This window comes from Catharus ustulatus, chromosome 1, assembly GCF_009819885.2.
Source record: "Catharus ustulatus isolate bCatUst1 chromosome 1, bCatUst1.pri.v2, whole genome shotgun sequence".
Lineage (NCBI taxonomy): Eukaryota > Metazoa > Chordata > Aves > Passeriformes > Turdidae > Catharus > Catharus ustulatus.
The window spans coordinates 82,328,446-82,350,588 of record NC_046221.1 but is presented as its reverse complement, the minus strand read 5'-3'; the positions used below and the strand labels follow the sequence as shown (position 1 = coordinate 82,350,588).

At 38.1% G+C, this 22,143-nt stretch overlaps 1 long non-coding RNA gene across 1 annotated transcript in view; it reads right to left on the bottom strand.

Annotated features, from left to right (window-relative positions):
* LOC116994354 overlaps positions 1 to 21,604 on the bottom strand; it is a 108,611-nt gene extending 87,007 nt beyond the window's left edge. Inside the window, exon 1 of the long non-coding RNA XR_004417471.1 lies at positions 21,467 to 21,604. This is a non-coding gene — a long non-coding RNA (uncharacterized LOC116994354). The remainder of the gene's footprint in view (positions 1 to 21,466) is intronic.
* Between the last annotated feature and the right edge of the window lie 539 nt (positions 21,605 to 22,143).

Here is a 22,143-nt window from a genome sequence, read left to right as displayed (position 1 = left end):
GTTGCTGTATTAAAAAAGGGGGCTGTATTCCTATCTATTAATCAGAGAATTTTTCTCCTCTGTATTATCAGACAAAGAGGGAGTAATTATTTAAAACTCTAACCTAGCATGAAGCAGCAATATATACAGCACTTTGCTTTGGGGCTTTTATCAAACAATACATTTCTTGCATAACAGCTCTCCTTTATATGTAAGAGTCTAATGTGACTGGTCTGTACTTTCACGACTGTAGTTGTTCATCATTGAACACAGGATCAGATTTAGAAAAAACCAAACATATGAAGAGTAATAGTGAATCAGACTGGATGTTTTTAAGTATAGAACTAATCAGAGATATTTTTTGTGATTTTTTTTTTTCCATTTCTTCTTTAGAAAATACATAATCAACAGAAGTGACTTCTGTGTCTTCAAAAGCCGTGTCATTTGAGATTGGAATTCAAGTAATATTTGCAATATGCAGTAATCTATCCTGAAAAGTCTTTAATAACATCTGAGAGTGCAAAGCAGTTCTTTAAGAATGAGGAATTTAAGAAAGAAAAATTGAGTTTATTCTTTTTCCTTCTTGCAGCTCAGGTATCCTTCAAATATTGCACAAATGAAAACATTGTCAAGTGCTTGTCTTGAAAAATCTCCAAAGCACTTCTTAGAAGAACCTAAATATGAAACTCTCATCAAAAATTGAAACTACATATAAAATTTCAGCATCTAACTCAAAATACTTTCCAGGATGGAAAATATTTCAGATTATGAAAGCTCAGAAAAGAAACAGATAGAAAAAAAAATAATCTATAAAAAAAAATATTTTAAATCATCTTATAAAAGCAGTAATATGCTTTCAAATTTGGACCATTTGCATGATTTCACAGAGTGCTCCCCAAAATGTTTCTGCATGTCTCTAAAGAGTGGTATGATAGAGGTTCATGGTGAATATATGCAGTTGTTGCATTGCACATATCAAGTGATCTATATACCAGGATGCTCTTTCCCAAAAAATATTTTGCAAAATGAGCTAGTATTAGATCACAGTTCATCTTAATACATCTTAATTTGCTGGCTTAAGGAATACTTGTTCTTATAGAGCAGATTTCCAGAAGTTATTAATCTTTACTTTTGTGCCAGGTTTTCAAGGAGGATCTTTGTAACTACCGAGGCCCTGAAGTGAGTGGTTAGAGTATTTCAGAAGGGCTACTGTACTGGTAAAGTTTTCATAATCTGTCTCAAAATCACACAGTGGGAATACATTCAAATTCTGTCCTTGTTTATTATTTGAGCTATTTTGAAAATCTTTTTGTTGCATAATTTGGTTAGTGACATGTAGAGGTTTAACAATGGCAGAAAAATACTACCACAAGCAAACTTAAATATCTGTGCAACTTGACATACCTGAGCAATTCCTTTCAATGGATCATATCTGGAGCAACAAATTAATTAATAAATCAGAGGGATTACTCTCAGAGATGAACTGTGTAAAAGATTAAATGCTCTGCTGCATGGCAAGCGTGGAGGATGGAGGATGGTGCTGTGATGCAAGGCACTCACTATAAAAACACATACCAGTTCCTGACCTGCCTGATTCTGAACATTTGCAAGTGATGTAAGAAAGCAGTTTTTGGAAGTCCATTCTATCTAAAAGCATGGGTCATAACTTGAGCTTATAGTTCTTTGCTGACTTTACTATTTTGCATCGAGTGTTAGTTTTCATCTCCTACAGCTATATATATTTAAATATTTTCCTCAATGTATGTGTAATATTCTGTTAAGAGTTGAGCTCAAGAAACAAAATCTTGCCACAGTAGCTTTATTTGTCTACGGTAGTTTGAAATATATTCTTTTTTTCTTCTCTGACTTAGAGAATATAGTTTTTAATTGTTCTGAGAAATTTCTAGACACAGTTGTGCATATTCAATGTGTTTGGAACTAGTGAACCATCCCACTGAAAATACATTCACTTATTCCTTGGTGTACAGTCTTGCAAGAATATATGGCATGACATCAATAAATCCATTATCAGCTTGATTAGAATTTGCAAACATTGATTGAGAATGACAGATTTGCATCTTATTTGCTAAATATAGAGAGATAAAAGCCTTTACCTTATTCATTGGGAGAAATAAAATGGAAGCCCATATCCTTTCCATCATTTTAAAGATATCCTCTTGTAATAAAAAGCTTAGCAATTACTGGTCAGCTTCCCAAAATCTTCAGAATTGCATGGCCTCTTTCGAGTTTTTTTCAAAGCATAGGTGCTGGATTGCATTCATCTGTTAGATTTCAGATCAATCCTGGTGCAGTCAGTTAAATTTCACAACACAGTAAAGTGGAACGTGACTGTACATCTGTACATTTAGGACAAGGCTTTCAAAACTCAAAGCAACTTAAAAAAAAACAAAAACAAACAAACAAAAAAAAACCCAAAAAAAGCCAATACAGCAATCAAATAAACAAAAAAGTTAAGGGATGCAACAATATGAGTAAGCATTGTCTGCATCTTACATGTTACAAGCTTCAAACTCTATTGCTAATTGATGTATGGTTGATCTAGGTTGCATTACTGAATTTGGCTACACAATTTTTTGTCCTGACTTTCACAGAAAGTGATCACATTGCAGTTTCTTGAAGCCAAATTTCCTGACTTTGATAGACAGAAAAAGGAAATTGGTTTGAATATTCTCTTTATGTTTGGGCAAAGATCCCTCTGAAACTGGTGAGGGACTGTCAGATGTAAATATGCTCATTGCCTATCTGAGAGTTGGTGGTAATTAATGTTTACAGAACTCTTGGAAATAAGTGATCAAAGTAATTCGAAGCACTACCACTTGTGCTTGAGGTATGAACATGTTTGCATATCTCTCTAACCTACTCAAGGTTGTAGTACAGTCATGATGGGCTGGGATTGTAGGACAGAGACAATACCCTTTGGAAGAAAATACAATATGCATTTATCTTGCTTTTGCATTACACCTTCCATTGTGTTTGAACTGTTATCAACAGTTCCTTGTCTAGTGGGCACAGTTTTGCTGAGGTTTATTCCTAATGATAAGGTGGACAGTTTAGAAAAGTAGAAGTAAAAATTCTTGCTGTTGCCTAGGCTACACACTCAAATGGCTGGGGAAAAAATAGAGAGGATACAGAAGTTCCTGCTCTGAGGGAAAGTGCAATTTGCACCATGGCAGAGGAGAACACAGTAGCATGAGGCAAGTGGAATACATGAAGACACAAACACCTTATTAACTGTGTTTTTTACCAGTAGGATTATATTTAACTTGCCTGCCTTTCCAGCAAAATAGGTCAGTGATTTCTGTCTATACAGGTATTATGCTATTCAGCCTTATGCTGAATGGACAAATACAGGTAGTATAATTTCACTTAATGTAGCAACTTGTAGAATTCACTTACTTCACGATTTCAACTAAGAATCTATTATGTTTTTGTTTTGACACTGAAGAAAAAGTATTATTAATAACTAAGAATTACGGAAGAAGCTGCATAAAATAATCAAGTTTTGACATTTTAGGTAAATAGACAAAAACTTGATCAACTGAGGTGAATAATTAATGTAAATGTGCTGCAAAATTTCAAAATTATTTTATTTTGTTTTTGTATAAGGTAATGCCCATTTGGACCTCTAAGTAATAAGCAAAAACCCAGGCATGACATACACTATCACAAATAATAATTATATTAGAATTTTAAATTTCTTTCTTTCTGGAGATCGAGAGATTGTGTACATTTTTTTAGGAAACAATTTTATGTAGGACTCATCTTCTTGGAGGTACATCTTTAAAGGTGAAATGATGCATCCTTTTTCTGCATAGAAACCCATTCTAAAATACAGTAATTTCACGATTATAAGCCGCACCATTTTGACTAAAATTTTGGTCCCAACCCGAAGTGCGGCTTGTAATCAGGTGCGGCTTATATATGGACAAAGAACAAAAAGTTGCTGTTTTAGTTTGGAGGACAGGTGTCTGCTGAGAAAGGCAGGAACTTCTCTTTGAAATGGAGAATGTAAACCCCCTCCCTCCAAATTATTATATTTTGGAAATCAAGGGGCTTTCAGGTAAAAATATGGAAATTAGGAATAACAGTTCTTTTCTAGGGAAATCAAAATAGAAATACAGTACTACAAAGAAACAAACTCCAAACCCTGACTAAGCCAGAGTACAATCTGACACCCCGTCAGGCAGGATGTTGGTAGCAGTCCCATTAAATGATGGCTGCATCCTCCTACAGTGACAGATGTGGTTCAGTTGGAGCAGTGCTCCTGTACAAGGTGCAGTTTCCCTCTGGAGTCCAGTGGTGATGTGGAGAAATCCGGTTTCCCTCTGGAGTCCAGTGGAGAAAGGGGCTCCCTTAGTGTCCCAAAACCTCTGTTTTTATCTTGGTAAGAAATGTTGGGCTCTTCCCCCTGACTGGAGCAACTTCCAATGGGATGCAATAATTTTATCAGTCACACAGTGGGACTCAATGGGCCATTAGCAGAAAATGACTCCCTGGAGGAAGGATGGGTTGTGAAAAGATAAAGAACAATGCCCTGCCTGGTTTCAATGGATGGCCCATTAGCAGAATATCTGCCATTGAGATAAGCCGCACTTGTGGGTTTCAACAACTTTTTGGTTTTTTGTCCATATATAAGCCGCACCTGATTATAAGCCGCACATTACAATACAGAGTGTGATAAAAGGTATCTATTCTATCACCATCTGTTGAGGGTGGGGACAGTGATCCTTATCTCAATGGCAGATAATCTGCTAATGGGCCATCCATTGAAACCAGGCAGGGCATTGTTCTTTATCTTTTCACAACCCATCCTTCCTCCAGCGAGTCATTGTCTGCTCATGGCCCATTGAGTCCCACTGTGTGACTGATAAAATTACTGCATCCCATTGAAAGTTGCTCCAGCCAGGGGGAAAGAGCCCAACATTTCTTACCAAGATAAAAACAGAGTCTTTGGGACACTAAGAGAGCCCCTTTCTCCACTGGACTCCAGAGGGAAACTGGATTTCTCCACATCACCACTGGACTCCAGAGGGAAACTGCACCTTGTACAGGAGCACTGCTCCAACTGAACCACATCTGTCACTGCAGGAGGATGCAGCCACCATTTAATGGGACTGCTACCAACACCCTGCCTGACGGGGTGTCAGGCTGTACTCTGACTGTGTCAGGGTTTGGGGTTTGTTTCTTTGTAGTACTGTATTTCTATTTTGATTTCCCTAGAAAAGAACTGTTATTCTTAATTTCCATATTTTTGCCTGAAAGCCCCTTGATTTCCAAAATATAATAATTTGGAGAGGGGGGGTTTGCATTCTCCATTTCAAAGAGAAGTTCCTGCCTTTCTCAGCAGACACCTGTCCTCCAAACTAAAACAGCAACTTTTTGTTCTTTGTCCATATATAAGCCGCACCTGATTATAAGCCGCACTTTGGGTTCGGACTAAAATTTTAGTCAAAATGGTGTGGGTTATAATCATGAAATTACTGTAAATATATTTTAAAATATCACATTGCTAAATACTGCTGTACTTTTCTACTTCCCGAATTTGTAGACTGTCCCCACTGGCTGACTGAAAGAGAGTGATCCTTATCTAACGAACAACTCATTCCAGCTGAAACTAGGAAATGAAAGATGTTATTGTCTCTAGATGGAAAAAGTGAGACAGGGGATCCAAGTGTAACAGTGATCAGTATGTCCTCTATGAACTTTTGTACAGGTCCACTCACAGTCAATATCAATTGAAAGCAATAAAAATATAGGGGACAATATTAAAAAACTCAAAAACAACCAAGACCTTATGCATCACTTTTTGACTCTGTTTCAGTACCATGATTTTTGGACTGCATACCTGGATGGTGAGTTCAGCTTTTTCAAACTTGAAAACAATGAAGATCACTACTCAAATGACATATCTTTAAATTCTGGGAATCATCCAGTTGGTACTTTGAAATTGGGAAAAAAGAATGCCAGGAGACAGTATAATTTACTCATGTTTTACTTTTTGCTCATGAAACTGTGATTTTCCATCTTTAGCTTAGGCAAATTTCTTTTGGAGGAAAAGACAGTCAATTTTTAGTTACATCATCAGTGTTCATAACTTTCGTACTAATGCTTTTAAAGCTTGGATCAGCTAGACTATAGCCCAGAAGAGGATAAAACTCAATGTGTTGATGTCTCTCCTTTGTTTCAGTCATCAGTACCCATTATACATATGGTACAGCCCAACCACCAAAGGTGGTAAAAACTAGAGGCTTTCTATAAATATTGCATGGAGCTGAATTATATTTGCAGAAAATACTGAGTCCATATTTTATTTCAATTTGCTTTTGTTATGTGAATTTAGCTCTGGATGAAGATGCCCTATTCACAGCTCTGGAAGCATGGTTTACTGTCTCAAGGCTGATACTGCAGAGCAAAGTCAGTGATGTTGACTTCCCAAACGCTTTAGTCCTCGTGTAATCCCTTGTAAGGTGAGAACAAATCCACCAACAATGAAGTTGAGGTAATGCCAGTATGGAAGTTTATTGATTAAAAAATAAAGCCAACAGTTTTGCAGAAAAGATGCTGCACCATTTATTTGACACGTCATACAATGGCATCTTGTGGTAAACTGCACCAGAAGTCAACTGTCTTTTCTTCTAGATATCAATATCAGACTCTGAGATAGGCTGACTTCAAGTCCTTTATAAAAGCAATACCATTTTATTACCTTTTTTGAATTTTGTTTTCTTCATGGATACAAGGTCTAAAAGATATACCATTTTTTAAAATGAAAAAGAAGGTAATTTCTTATAATATGACATAGTAAATAATTGATTTTTGGATATTGATGTTTACCAAGTCATAGATATTTTATGAAAGGCAGAAAAGTTGTAGGGCATCCTGGCTGAGAACTACAGTAATTTCACGTTTACAAGCCGCACTGACTATAAGCCGCATCCTCCAGGTGTTGGCAACCTTTTGTTCTTTGTTCGTACACAAGCCGCACCCAATGATAAGCTGCTCTGTCATTTGCAGCGACGATCCCCGTGCAACTTTCACAAAGTGGCCAATTACTAACAGAATCACAGGAACACGACGTTTACTGGCTCAGGGACGTGTGGGCTTCGCCCGGCTCCCCCTCCCCCACTGGAGAGCTGCACTGGCCCAGCTCGGCTCCCCCTCCCCCTCTGGGGAACAGCCCGGTTCGGTTCAGCTCCCCCTCCCCCGCCAGGAAACGGCCCCAGCTCGGGGCTGCTACGTGCTTGCATTTCCGGTTGGCAAATTTCTGAATTTTTTTCATATATTAGCCGCTCCCAAATACAAGCTGCACTTCCGGGTATGGAGCAAAACTTAAGTCAAAATAGTGTGGCTTGTAATCGTGAAATTACTGTAATTACTACTCTTAATAAAATGGAAAACATTCTTTTGTACATCAATAATTTATCTTAACAGTCTTACACATCTGGAAGTGAATACATCTTTTACTGTCTTCTCTTACCCTAAACCAATGAAACAATGTGTGACTCCTGAGCAGCCCTGACTGTTCCTACCTAGCCACTCCTGGGTCCTTCCTTCCAGGCTGCTCATTTCAGCCCAGCCAGGGACTGTCAGTAACCTACCCGGGACTCCTTCAGGTAAACCTGGGTCCTGGTCATGGTTGTGGTCCAGGTTCTCTCCCTTGTTGTCCTGGTTAACGGACTGGATTTGCTGGATGGACTTAGGAACACCCTGTAGGCAACTCTGTCTCCATCCCCGTTTCCAGTCCTCTTCTCAGAATGGTTTTGAACCTGTGTTCCAGCCCTGACTCCATCTCCATTCTCTGAAAACTAGAGACTGTTGTTGGAAACATCCCTCAGTTTTTACCACGGTGGTGCCAGCCTAGCAGATGTGAAAGAATGAAATGCAATCAAACGAGGGGTCTCATTTTCTGTCAGTGCAGCACATATTTGAATTTGTCTTATCTATGTGAAGGTGTTGTGTCTCCAGCTGAGTCATCATTGAAATAATTTATATGAACAACACTCCACGTGGTTTACCCAAGCTGTGTTACTACACTCTAAATAAAGGACATAAATAGGGAAGGAAAAATAAATTTTCTGTGATTTTCTTGTTGCTAGGGTTTTGGGGAACTACTCTTTATATTAGCAAGGCTCAAAAAATTAAGTTACTAAAATAAATGAAGAATTCCTTTCCATGTGTTGCATTGTGTCATAAGAAGCAGCCATTTTTGCTGGAACTTGGTATGTTGGAGGTGAAAAATTGATAATAAAGCTGAACAAGTGAGAAAAAATAACTGATTTGCTTTATTTGAGATTATGACCACATAATTATGACATCATCACCCAGATTTCAGTTTGAGGTAAGAAAGGATAGGATCTATATATTTTTACAAAATTTAGATGACACTATGATGCTCCGAAACACTATTAAACTATGAATAACAGGACATTTCTTTAACTGAAACATGTCCTTATACCAAACAGGATAAAAGTGAAGTGCACAAAATATAGGATGAGGTAATCAATTCAAAGTGACAAACTTAGCTTTTCATTATATTTAATAGCAGACATTTCCCATTTTAGGTTTTCCCTAATGTTAGAAGGGACAAAATCAAATAAAATCTCAAAAGAGCAGAAACAATCCACCCCTAAAGTATCTGTGAGTCAGAAACTCAGAAATTGCCTAATAAAAGACCTAATTCTTTTACATGTTTGCTGATGTGTATCTTTGTAATATTTTACATTTCTAGTTTTTCTTTCAATGGAGTTGCTCAAGGATAAAGCATCAAGAAAGTGAGAACTAGACTAACTTTTTCACCTGCCGTCAGTTAAAGCAGTCTGTGAAGTTTGATTTGAGAGTACTTACATTTTGACAAAAACAACATACTTTCTTATTCCTTTCCCGACAGGATTTTACCAATTGAATTGATCTAAGATTTTGAAATGAGAAGGTGAAAAAAAAAACCCAAAACCCAAAAGCCTTTCAGTTAGCAGGATGTTGAGCTTTTGAGTTCTATTTTTATTTTTAATTGAATTTTAATTGATTGGTGATTGTGCAATAGAAGTAGAAATCTACTCAACAGAACATTTACAGGAACACATTAGCAAGGAAAATACATCAAAGTTTTTTGTAAGTGTGTATCCATAGTGACCTGTGGTATGCTCAACATGTAATTCATTCTCGATTTTCTTTACTGAGGCTGTCAACAATGGGAACAATTAGAATTAAATGTGATGGTAAATTTAATTGTCTGGATGACTCTATATTATATGGGGAGTGATGTGCTTAATGACCCTTGGTTGCTACTGACCCAATACATTTTATCCCTCACTGGTCTTATTTTATCTGCCTGTCATTGACTTGGGTGAACCCAAAACATGAATGCATTGAAGCCATTTTGTCTTTTTCTGACACAATCATTGCCAATATCTGCAGCAAATAATTTCTTTCTTATGTATCATTTTTAGGATGAAAACACATAGTTAGGAAAGATATTCCACTTTGATATTCAAGCAAGAAACAATCCCTTGGGTCTATTGGGAAAGTTTTAATGTGATTTAGTGAAGCATATCTTAATATACTCTCTATATAATGATTTTTATACTAATATAATATAAGAGTATTTTGGTCTATTATATTATTATACGATAGACTTATAGAAATAATAGTCTGACGATAATAGTATTCAAATGCTATAGCTTTTTTTTTTTTTTAATCCAATATTGCAAGATGATAGAGACTCTGGCTCAGGCTGCAGTTCCAGGCTAATGATCTCCAACTGCCACAAGAAAAGTCTTATCTGAAGACATTTCAAATCAAAAGATATTGAAGTGTGAGTGTTTTAGTTTAAAAGTTTTCTTCTTTGCTGTGTGACTTGAAGGTGACTTTGTGTGATGAAAGCTAGTGCAGAGTAGAGATCAGTGGCATTATATACTATTAATGGTCCTAGAAGTCTCTCTGGGCAAGAAAAAAAAGAATGGGTATTTTTCCTCCTTCAATTTCACCACACTACTCCATTATTATTATATACAATTTTTTAACTTCCATGAACAGAAAAGTGAAATCAGAGGTCAGGATGCTCTAAACAGCTGCAACAAAGATACCTGTGCATAATAAAGTGAATGATGTGTTTGATTCTGGTGGCCAATACTGGCCACCAAACTAAAGTGATACAACAGAAAATCCTTATAAAGGAGACTCAGTGCAAAATGAAATCTATTCTAATGGATTCTATTCTAAGCAGTCACTGAGGGATGATATGAAATAAATGAACAGAAACGGTGGACAAAGAGGAAAGGAAGAGACAAATAAATAATTTTAATGTGACCAAAATCACAGCCACCTAAATCATAGAATGGCTTGGTTTGGAAGAGACCATAAAGATCATTAGAAGATCGGGTGCCACACAATAGATCAGGTTGCTCAGGGCCTCCATCCAAACTGGCCTTAAACACAACCAGGGATGGGACATCTACAATTTACCTGGGCAGCCTGTTCCAATGCCTCACTGTCTTCACAATGAAGAATTTCTTCCTAATATCAAATCTAAATCTCTTTTACCTTAAAATCATTACCCCTTGTCCGGTCACTATCATGTAAAAAGTCACTCTTCCTCCTCTTTTATAAACTCTCTTCAAGCACTGAATGTCTGCAATAAGTGCCAGCCAAAGCCTTCTCCAGGTTCAACAACCCCAAGTCTCTCAGTCTCTATTTGTAGTAGAGGTGCTCCATCCCTCTTCCATCCCTCTAACCATGTGGCCCTCTTCTGCAGTAAATCCAGCCAGGTGTGTGTCTTTCCTTTGCTGAGGACCCCAGCCATGGATGCAGTACTCCAGGTAAGGTCTCACAAGAGCATTCATTCCAAATAATTCTGAGTGATTTGGATCATAACAGTTTAAATACATTTGTATGTAACAACTTTTCCCCTCTTCTGTGAACAGCCTTAGCAGATCAAGAAGTCTTCAGTTTCATCCATGTCATAATTGTAGCTTTGTATGCATTAGAAATCTTATCTTTATGTTTTATAACTGGGACTTGCATTACTTTCTTGCACTTGTCAAAGTGCACTCTGTGACTGAACACATACAAATATTGTTTGCAAAAACCTTATATAAATTTCCTGCTATGAAAAATTCCAAGAACCCTAATGCCATTTTTATTAACTTTTTCTGGAAAGAAAATTTTAAAAAAGACACATGAAGCAAGCACAAGACCTATGCAGTTCCAGTAACCAGATATTTAAATATTCATTATTTTTCATTCCTTTCTGACTTTATTGCATAGTCTTGTCTGTTGTGAATCAATGAGCTTTAAAACAAGATGAATATGTGTAAATATAAATGCACTATTGAGGGATATATTCACTTTTTGTTATAATTAATGTTTAGAATTTTCAAGGAGGTGTAGAATTGCGCGTAGACCTTTCAGTTTTGCTGTCTTGAGCTACACACAGAGATGCAGGCAAATATGCACCTACAGATTTGTGGTGCTGTGCAGATGCAGAGAGCAGTCAGACTTGTGCCACACAAAGTGACAATGAAAGTGTGGAGGGCAGTGGGAGCTGACCCTAGGGCTGCCTCCACAGGAAGTTCCACTTTTCTGCCAAGATCTTATTATCTCCATAAGGCTCATTATCTTAGGAATAACACTGGATAAAAGCCACTAAAATCCATTTGGGTCTGAGCTAATACCTCTGTGAGTTGAACTGAACTCTCTGGGAAACACAGTGCCTCAGGAAACTCCCCTTGAAGAGCCTTTGCCTCCAACAAGATGTCTGGGAGAGTGCAGACCTAGAAGACTGTTGTCACCCTGGAAAAAACCTTCTGTTGAGTTCAAAATCTTGCTTTAGACCTAATAAATATTCAAGGTCACTGGAGGCATACAAAATTGTTCAGAACTGAGACAGGATTTGGGCTCAAAGTCATAATGATGTGTCAATGTGTTTTTAATATGTGAAATAAACCTTTTAATCTTTAATTCCATCCAGCTTCTTTTTGGTGAACCTCATAATTTCTTTTATAGGAAAAATCCTCTTTGGTTTGAAGAAGAGAATTTTCTGATAAGAATGTCATAAGCAGATCCATACAACAGGCTGCTGGGTGTGTTTGAATTCTAATCAATGTGTATGCTGAGATATGTGGTTATTTGCAAGCAAGCCAGCCCTGTACGTTTAGGCTGCTATGAAACCTTACAGAAAATTAAACAGAAACTGGGCTCTGAGCCCAGGAAAACCAAACCACCACTGCCAAAAAACAATATACTGAAACATTATACATCTGACATAATACCAATTAGTCTCATTAGCTTTGTGTTTGCAAAAATCCTTTCCTAGCAATGTTTTTTTTTAAGTCCCCTCAGCCTGATTCTGCTTGTAGTAAGCATGTATTTCTCTGCTGTAAGTTGTCCTGTGCTGTTTCAGTGCTCAGGCCTGCAAACCCAACACATTATTTTTGCTCATGAAATATACCTAAAATCACGTCTCTATTTGTGAAAAAAAATGCCCATGATGCAGTCCCTAACTAAAAGAAAATTAATATATAACTCATCCTCTTTTCCCAAAGGGAGAATCCAAAGCGTGTGTTATCTTTAGTGAAGTGCAAATTATTTCTAGTTCAATAGTGAGTAAGGCCAGCTGCAGGCACTGCCGAGGTTGTATAGGAAAGATCATGTTATAAGTTTTGTTCAATAAATAATTATGCTCCCTTTGCATGGTTTCTTTGAGGCTTTTAATCACAAGAATGAAGCCTGTGGTTCTCTCTATTCATTTGGGCTTTTTCTCTCCTGTTTTACAAATGACTGACTCACTACTGTGTGATCCTGAGGGGTGCACAGTCCAACAATGGAGTGAATCAACCAAAACAGTCATGTCTACTTTAAATGAGCAGACTGTGGATATTCAGAAACACCTCAGCTTCAAAAAGCAAAATGCTTACATTGTTGATTGTTGGAGCCACGGGGAGAGGATTTTGCCTTGTGATAAAATGCTAGTGGCACACATTTCACTATCTACACTGTTGTATCCTGTGTTTTCTGCATGCTATTGAGAAGCCTGGCAAGAAGTAGGTATTTTCAGGTGCATTTGAATATATATGGAAATGTGGCAAAGTCTGTCTGAGCATGAAATCAGATTAAATGAAAATACTGAGTCATGGTGTGGCAGTGGAGGATGCTGTGCTCAGAACAGCATTATTTAAACAGAGCTGGTAGTAGACAGGTTGTCAGGCCATGTAGGACATGGTTTGGTTTCACAGGAAAAAGAAGTAATTTCATTAGGGCAATGCTACTCCATTCTTGTTTCATCTTATCTGTAAATTAGATTTTGAAATGTCTGCACAGCCAAATCACAACAGGGAATGTGTAAACCTGAAATGTCTCAGTCCTGGTCTCAGCAGAACACTTCAGTTTTAAATTATATATTCTCCTTTCTTTTTGTTTAACATTGCAAAAGCTTCACGCTGAAGTTCCATAATTTTTCAGTGGCATAGAATGGATAGATCAATTATAGATCAGTTGATCACCGATTTATTGGCATCTCAAGATAATAGATGGAACAAGATATGAATAGAAACACTCAAACAGGATATTAAATCTGATTGAATAGAGACACAGGACTAAATGAATAGAGCACTGCATAGACCTAACTTACCTAGTTTCTTGCACCTTGTTGATTAACACAACGTTAAGTGAACAGAAGCTATTGTAAAACACTGGCTGTCAGAATATGAAAGAAGTGATTGCAGTTAAAAGAACTGCACAAAACAGGTCCAGCTTTAAATACTGGAAATATTTGAAATCCTTGCAGTCTCTTGAAATTGTATTATGTGTAAGAAAACAACCATGCATTTAATAGAAAATGGCCATATGTGTTGAAGAAATCAAAATTCCACCTTTTAAAGAAAGAAGAGAAAGCTCTTCTGCTGCTTATGTACAGTAATTTCACGAATACAAGCCGCACCAATTTGACTAAGATTTTGCTCCTAAACCGGAAATGTGGCTAATACGTGAATAATTTTCTGACATTTACAACCTCAGAAGTGCCAGCCAGGGTGCCGTGCCGAGCAGCTGCAAAGTTGGCATTTTGCGATTGTTACAAATTGTTACTCTGTTGCACCGCGGGTGGAGCCTGGCTGCCTGCAGGCAGCACGGGGGGCTGGGAGAGAGGTGGGAGAGCTCTTTCTTTCCCTCCTCTGCCACAGCCTGGGGAAGAGAAGGGGGGGCCCCGCGCCGCCACTGCTGCGGCTCGGGGAGGCGGCGGGGGGCTCCGTCCCTGCCTGCCACCACAGGGCAGTGCCAGGCTGTGGTGACCGAGCCCAGTGGCAACGGTGGCTGGCCCCAGTGGTCCCGCCGAGCAGCAGCGCCGGGCTGGGCTACCTGGCCCCGTCAGCAGCCCCTAGCGGGCCGAGCCTGCACAGCCCGAGCCGAGCCAGTAAACCCCACCCTGCCACCGTTCTGTTACTCTTTGGCAACTTTGTTGCATGCGGGTCCTCGCTGCAAATGACAGAGCGGCTTATACTCGGGTGTGGCTTATTTATGGACAAAAAACGAAATATTTGCCAACACCCAGAGATGCGGCTTATACTCAGTGCGGCTTGTATTTGTGAATTTACTGTAATCTATTTCAAAGTCCATCATCACATTGGTAATTGGTTCCTTTGTATACAAATTTTTAGGAAAAGACTGAGAGCATGACATCTGAAAATTAATTCCAGAACATTTCTGGTATAAATCTATAAAATTCAGTAAGCCAGACTAACAAAATAATTCTTCAGGAAAAAATCAGCTTAAAAATTTTAACTTGAAGATTTTGGATCAAATTAAATCCACTGACCAATGCAAAAATGATCATTCAGCTTTATATTGTGACATTTCAGACACTTTGTTTGGTTTTTTTCTCTATTTCTTTTTTTTATAAATAAAAGAATAAAGGATAATTATTCAGGGAGACACTTAAAAGAGTAGAAAAATGCAATAAAATAGTATTTTTTTCAGTGTCATCTACATTGAATTAACTTAATGAAATCATAGGACCCTTTATAGTCACTTCTAAATTTCTACCTTCATTTTGGCTACCAACACATGGAAACTATCGTACAACCTTTGTGCACCTTTTCTTCATTATAACCAAGGCAACATGTTTTTCTCTATTATTTTTTCCTTTTAAAACCAAATAATATGAAGAGTAAGTTTACTTTGTGTTTTGAGAGTAAAAATTAAATTCAAGGTTTTGGTAAGGGGTTCCTGCTGTTATATATTTTTTCGACTTTTCATGAACATTCAGGGACCACAGTGAATCAGTACATGCACAAACAGACCAGTCTCTGTTATGAAGAACTAACAGACACAGATGACAACAGGCAAACACTGAAGACCAACAGGGAAAGAAAGGGCTTGCGGAAGAAGTTGTGAAATGATCTTTGCTAACACAAACACAGCCCTGGTTGTTCAGAATTAGTGAAACAACAGCAACAGTTCTCATTTGTCAGACATTTCTACAGAAAGTCTTTTCTGGAGCATATCCAGTCTTGTCTGGTTAAGCTGTCTGTAGGAGTTGTGTGCTGTTTCTGACTTGCCCACTGAAAGGCTGTTCCTAGCAGCTGTCCTGTGTTGTCCATTCTCCCTTGCCAGGATCCCCTCACCTTTGGACTGAGCTGCAGTCCCCAGCCTCTTCTAGTTCAGGCCTGGGTCTAGAAGATTTGCTTTGGCCTTTGCCATGCCCGTGTGTCCCCCACTGCCTCCTAGGGGACAGGATGAGACTGAAGGGCCATGTTGCCTGCATATAAGTGCTGTTTTGCAAGTAATTTTCCTCAGCAGAATAATTTTGCATTATCTAATTGCAATCAAGCAACCAGTCAGTAATCGGTGTTTTCAAATCTGTTTTATATTCTGTCAAACAGACAGTGCTTTAGGATGAGCTGCAAGGTCTTTTTGTCAAGCTAGTAAAGGTTATCTGAGGATATAAAGCACACACTTTCATAGCTTTTAACCATTACAGAATTATTTCATGAGACCTTATATTTTGCTTATTTGGATATTTCAGCAAGACTCACTTTCAGCACAAAAGCACAGTACAGGCAGATGTATTAAGATTGTAACCACAGTACTCAAGATCTAATGCCTCTAGAATCCTTGCATTCACACCCCTCAGAATTTGTGTTTTGACTGAACTTGGTTTTATTTTTTGCCAACTGCTTCCAAGTATCTCCTTTCAATTACTAATTTTTTCTGCTGGTTGCTCAGTATGGTGATGTCATTCTTTTCTAGTTGCTAGTCACAATTTGTCACTAACCTCCTAGGAAGGATTCACTAGCAAATTTGATTCAGTGTGAAGGATTACATAATGAACAGGCATCTTGAAAACCTGAAGAATCCCTTTTTCTTTTAATCTTACAAATGGATACTCTGGTATGTTTTTGTGAAACTGCCTTTTGCAGGGATGCTTTGGCAGTAGATGTAGAGTCCCTCCCATGAATTCTACCTTGAAAATCTGTGTTTCCTATACTGCATTGAACATCACAGTCTAATAGATTTGAATTACCAAACCCTTGTGGAACTGCTGAAGTTTCTCTTGCGGATCATGAACCAGATTGTCTCTGCCTTTGTGTTTAACTTGTCTTCTGTCATTTTTGCAGCATTTCCTGTGGTTTTGGAAAAGTAAACGTGGATAAGTACAATATTGTGGGGTTTCCCTCTCCCTTCCAAACAGACGGCATTTCTCCTTGTTGTTTTATCCCAGTGGTGACAAAGTCTAATAGGAAAAGTAAGTGTAAGCTACAGTTAAGTACCCTGACTCACCCTCCAGCCCAGTCTGCTGATGTACCAACACCTCCTGCATCTTCTGCTCTGTATAAACATTTCTTCATCTACATAAGCGTGCTCACACTTTGGGGCTTTTGTTTGATCAAAACAAAAACCCTTTTATCCCAGTTCAGCGATACATACTCTGTGTGAGATTAAAGATCCACATCTTTCTTTTTTATTTTTTAATTTTTTTTTTTTTTTTAAACAGCACACTTTGGGGTCACCTTTCAGCCTAATCCCTCAGGCACTTCTGGCAGCAACTCGAGTTGCTTGGTCTGGCTGACTCTGGCCAGTGCATTGCATTCAGTCTGTAAATTTCCCCAGCACTCTTGATGGGGCTCTGTCTTTTGAGAGGCGTAATTCAGCCACAATTCTGTCACCCTGCTTTGTAACATTTGCCTAGATTGGATTAGTGTCTCTGCAGGTGGTCTGTCTCCAGCTACACTGCAATGAAATAGAAAGGGACTGAAGGCAACTGAGTGCACTAATAATTTTTTCCAGGGAAAACAACCAGGCCAAAGTACTGTTTCTAACAAAGCAGAACTTACTAAAAAAAAATCCTTGTCACAAAAGCATTATTTTTTCTGCATCAAAATCTTTTGCCAAACTGTTTGATGAGCTAATCCGTGTGTGCCCGAACTAGTTCTTCCCCCCAGTCTCTTCTTGGAGTGCATAAGTAATGAATTACTGAATTTTCATCTATCAGGGGAAAAACCTGGACCAAGTCACAGCCTCATAGTGCAGGTTTTTAATTTTTTGTCACTTAAGCCTATATGAATCTCATTAATCTATAATACCTGAACTGGTCTAAATACCTGATTTCTCATAGCCTTTCTGTCACTTAGCAAATGTGAGAAAAAAGAAATATTTTACAAACCTTTGAAGACATTATTTGAAACACTTTGAAGTGAATTTAAATTCCATATTATTGCTTTTTAAGTTACAGAATTATGGCAGAAAAAATCCCCTTCTTAAACAAAATTTTGTGAAATGTGAAATCTTAAATATAATGGGTAAAACTTAGAATAAAAGTGCACAAGTCCCAAGGAGGAAATAGAATATGTCAATGGCACAATATTACCTGTGATCCAAAAGTTGAATGGGTAATTCTTCAATAGTTCATTTTTCTCTCTATTGGATCTGTTACTTTGTGTTAAACACTGCAGAAGAAATTACTAGATTTTTCAAAGTGTTTCTTAAACACTGAACTATCTGCAAGTTCAGAGACATGATTTTTTATAAGAAGCCTCTGCAATAATTCACTCCCCTGGTTTTACACATTCTCTTAAAGTAGAGAGGATACTATGGGCTTGATTCTGTTTGCTAAACACAGGCATTCAGAGAAATCCAAGGGTATCTAAGACATCCACATTATAGTAAAAGAACCAAGATATGCCAGTCTGGACTTGTGATCCTTTCCTTGGATATTTTGAAGTACATTAAATAAATATGACAAACAGAAACTCAGTTTTCCAAAACTTATTTTTATTTCAGGTGCCAGTCTGAAAAATACTTATAACACAGTTTTAATGGAGAAATTTGAATCATATTGGACTCTAATTTGTGCTCATAGCAGTTTCTATTGGTGCTTTTTTGCAGGTACAATTACTAAGAGCCAGGTCCTCAAGTCTTTCAGGTGAGCATCCAGACGTGGCACTCACGGACTAAGTTCTGTCAGGATGTCAGGAATGCTCTTCCTGGTTTGCAAAAGCACATTTCTTAAGTCTTCTCAGAAATCCTCACAAATAAAGTTACTGTCATAGCCCTGAGGGCACCACTAACTCTGACCATTCCTGCCCACCCTCTGGGACTTGCCACACTTCCCACAGCACAGAATCCCATGCCAGCCCCTCAGAGCCATCAGCCCCTGTCCCAGCAATGCCCCAGCAGGGCTGGTCTCCATCTCCCCACAGCTCAGGCTGTGGGGTCCACCAAACCAGGCTCCAACCTTCATGGTGCTTTCTGTCTTGCCCTTGGACCTGACTCATAGCTGTGAACCTTCCGCAGCTGTGTCCACCCCTGGCTCCCCAGAATCCTGTCTCTTGTTGTGCCCTGACAGATACACAGTAAAACAGGGCATCTGGCCAGCTCCCCTTTGTGCAAAGGTGTTGAAATACCCTTTGTTCGAATGGCAGGAGGTTTTTGTTGGTTTTCTGATTTTGCCCAGCTTGACCATTGTTCAGTTCAAGACAATAATTATCTATTTTCTTTCCATAAAAATGACATCTAGAAGAATAAGACTACTGCTATGCCCACAGTAAGCATGCAGAAAACTGCAACCTTCCTTATATTAAAATACAGTGTTTACTGATATGGTTGCACCCAGTCTTATCAGCTGAAACACCAGCCTTTTCATAGCATTGTTAGTTCAGGAGTAAGTAAACAATGGAGGAATGTGTGTGTGCATCAAAGTGGGATTTAAGCATCAGTTTTGTAATTCTTTACAAATTATACTTCTTTGAAGCATGATATCCTCAGCGTGCATTATTCAAGCACCAAGTTGACCTGTGAGAAGTGTGAACATGAGGGAAATAGCCATTTTCAGTCATCCAGTGAAAGGCTTGATCAATTTTACTTTCTATTTTAAAGAGAATATTTTTGGGCCTAGGGCTATGAAACCCAGAGATACTTCTCTACAGTTCAAAATAGTATCTATTTTGTAAAAAGCAGTAAAATGTAAGGCATACACATGTCCTTAATGACTCCTACTGGCTGTCTGCTCAGTGTACTGCCTTTCTGTGTCTTCCTTTTGGAGTTTTAGTTCCCTGTTTATATAGGGAGACTGGGTGCATGGGTGTAAGATGCTGTGAAGCCTTGCATTGGACGCAGGATGCTGAAATGTCAGATGATATGAATGATACTGTGGTGCTTAAATTCCACCTGCAAATTAGCTGATGATGGCACACGTTGTCCTTTCTGAGACCCAAGTAGGCCAGTTGTGCAAGTGAGTAAGCCTCACATGCCGTATTGCAGTCCAAACATTAGGTAGTATACATGCCCACGTAGCTTAATTTAGGTTGCCCAAGTCATGCACTCTCAGACATCCTTATTTCAGCTTGTCTAATTAAAAAAATGAATAATACTTGAAGCAGTATTCCCTAAACAAATTTCTATGGGAGTAAAATAATTGGTGAAGGAGTACCAGACACTGAAAGACCATCTTAGTCAAGAGTGTGGAGACAATTACTTCACAGACTTTGGGATGTCCAAGACTCAGAGAGGCCACTGGAGGCAAAAGGTGTCCTGTGCTGTATCATACAGAGCACAGGCTCCTTCAGACACTGAGAGCTGGAGAAGGATGGGGGCAGGAAGGATTACAATGTATACAGCTTGCACATCACGCTTTTGTGTATGCTTGATGCTTGTGCAACTCATTGCAAGATTTTAATTAGTTATCTGGGGTCATGAAAATGTTTGGTTTGTTGTTTATTTTTCTGGTTTTGGGTTTGTTTTATTTTAAAATTCAAGATGTAGCCATTCTGCAGAGGGAGATGTCAAATTTCTCCCACAGGTTTTTCTCTTAGGGTTGTAACCTATGTTTGATAAGCAGTCATTTTGAGGCTGCCAGCTCTGTGCTGCCCAGATGTTGTTTCTGTCTTAGTTGGGTCTTTGCTTTTTTTTTTTATTTTTTTTTTTAAATTTTTTCTGTATTAATGTTCCCTATCACATTATATATATGTATATATATATATTTATGTATATATATATATTTTTTTTTAATCTCCATTAGCTTTTTTCATGTTTTTGCCTGCTTCTCTCAGGCTTCCAGAGCTCAACCAGAGAAACTAACAGCTGAACGAGAAAGGGCGTTCAGGGCAGTGTGCATCTTCAGAGAGACAGTGAGGAGGACTGATAATGCTTGATACAGAGGGATGTTTCCTTTCACAGAATGGCACTGCACAATGCACACTGAGAGATGTCTCTTCCTCTGAGAGAAATGGGCTTCAGAGTTAATGCTAGCAAGTATGCTTCTGTAACTAAACCTTAACATTTTACTTGCAGTAGTACAATTTGCTCTAAAAATGCAAATGCTTTGGAGCATGCCAGTCTTTTTGTGCTGTAGCTCTTAAAGGGCAAAGTGCAGCAGCAATTGCTTTCATGTTAATGATTGCTACAAAGAAGGACTAATTTTGAGATTCATAAATATCATTAAATTCTAATTTATAAACATGATCCTTTCAAGATTTAAAGTAGCCAATCAGGCCAAAGCAATTAGAATTTCTACATTTTGTGTTTTTAGTATAAATTCATTATGTCTGTCTGCACACTCTCAATCTTAGGACTGCCATTAGACTGTATTAATGAGAACATGACACTGAGCCAATCTTAGCAACAGCAGCTGTACCAACAAAATGCTCTCCTGAGGAATATTGATTTCCTTTCTTGGATGTATTTAAACAAAGGCTGGTATTGCAGACATCTTAACCTCTGTGTGTGCTTTAGTCTTCTGAACATTACTGCATCATTCCCTTTATTTATGAGAGAATTATTCTGCACTTTGACAGAGATGCATAGCTTTAATTGCTTAATTGATAACATGTACAGATAAGTAAGATCAACCATTTTTTAAAAATATCATTTTCTAAACAGACTAGTTCAATTATTACATTTTTGACATTAATAAAATATAACATAATATGAAACCATGGTGGAAAAGAAAGCTGAGCACAGAACACAGAATATTACTGACCTCTTGGTAGTGAAAATTGTTCTTTTTCTCATTAAAAGTATGCGTCATTTCAGTAAATGCTTGAGAGAGGAGACCAGAATGACTGCTTGGGATTCTCGGTGCTTGCTGCAGGAGACAGTCTGTGAATTGTGCCTGTGTTTAAAGAGTGCTGGAGAGCTAGGCAGATACAGCAGGGTAACAGTTCTTAACTCACCTCAAAAATGCACTCCATGCATTTGTCTTCCTTGCATTTTTAATACTCCTTCCTCTGCTCACAATGTTTCATATATTGTTCAATTTGATAACAATTTCATAAGATTCAAAAGTGATTGACTGATTGTCAATGTGAATTAAGTGTCTGCTTTTCAAAGCAGATATTTCTGCACAGGTATTGACAAGTAAGATTTGCTAGTGAATTAATGAATGGAAAAGCAGTTCTGGAGATATTCTGAAGGAATATCGCATCATCAGAGTAGGGGCACTTAGATGCGCACCATATTGATAGTTTTTTACTAAAACTTGAGAAAATGTTAGTGCTTGTTGAAATGAAATGAAAGAGGAGCAAAGTACAAACTCAAAATGTGAAGCAAAGATCAAACTGGAAAGTGTCTGGCCAAAGCAAACAGCTAGGGGTGATAATCTTGGGCTATGTTTCATAATTGTTCGGGGACATTCTTGTTTGAAATTCATGTGCTGAG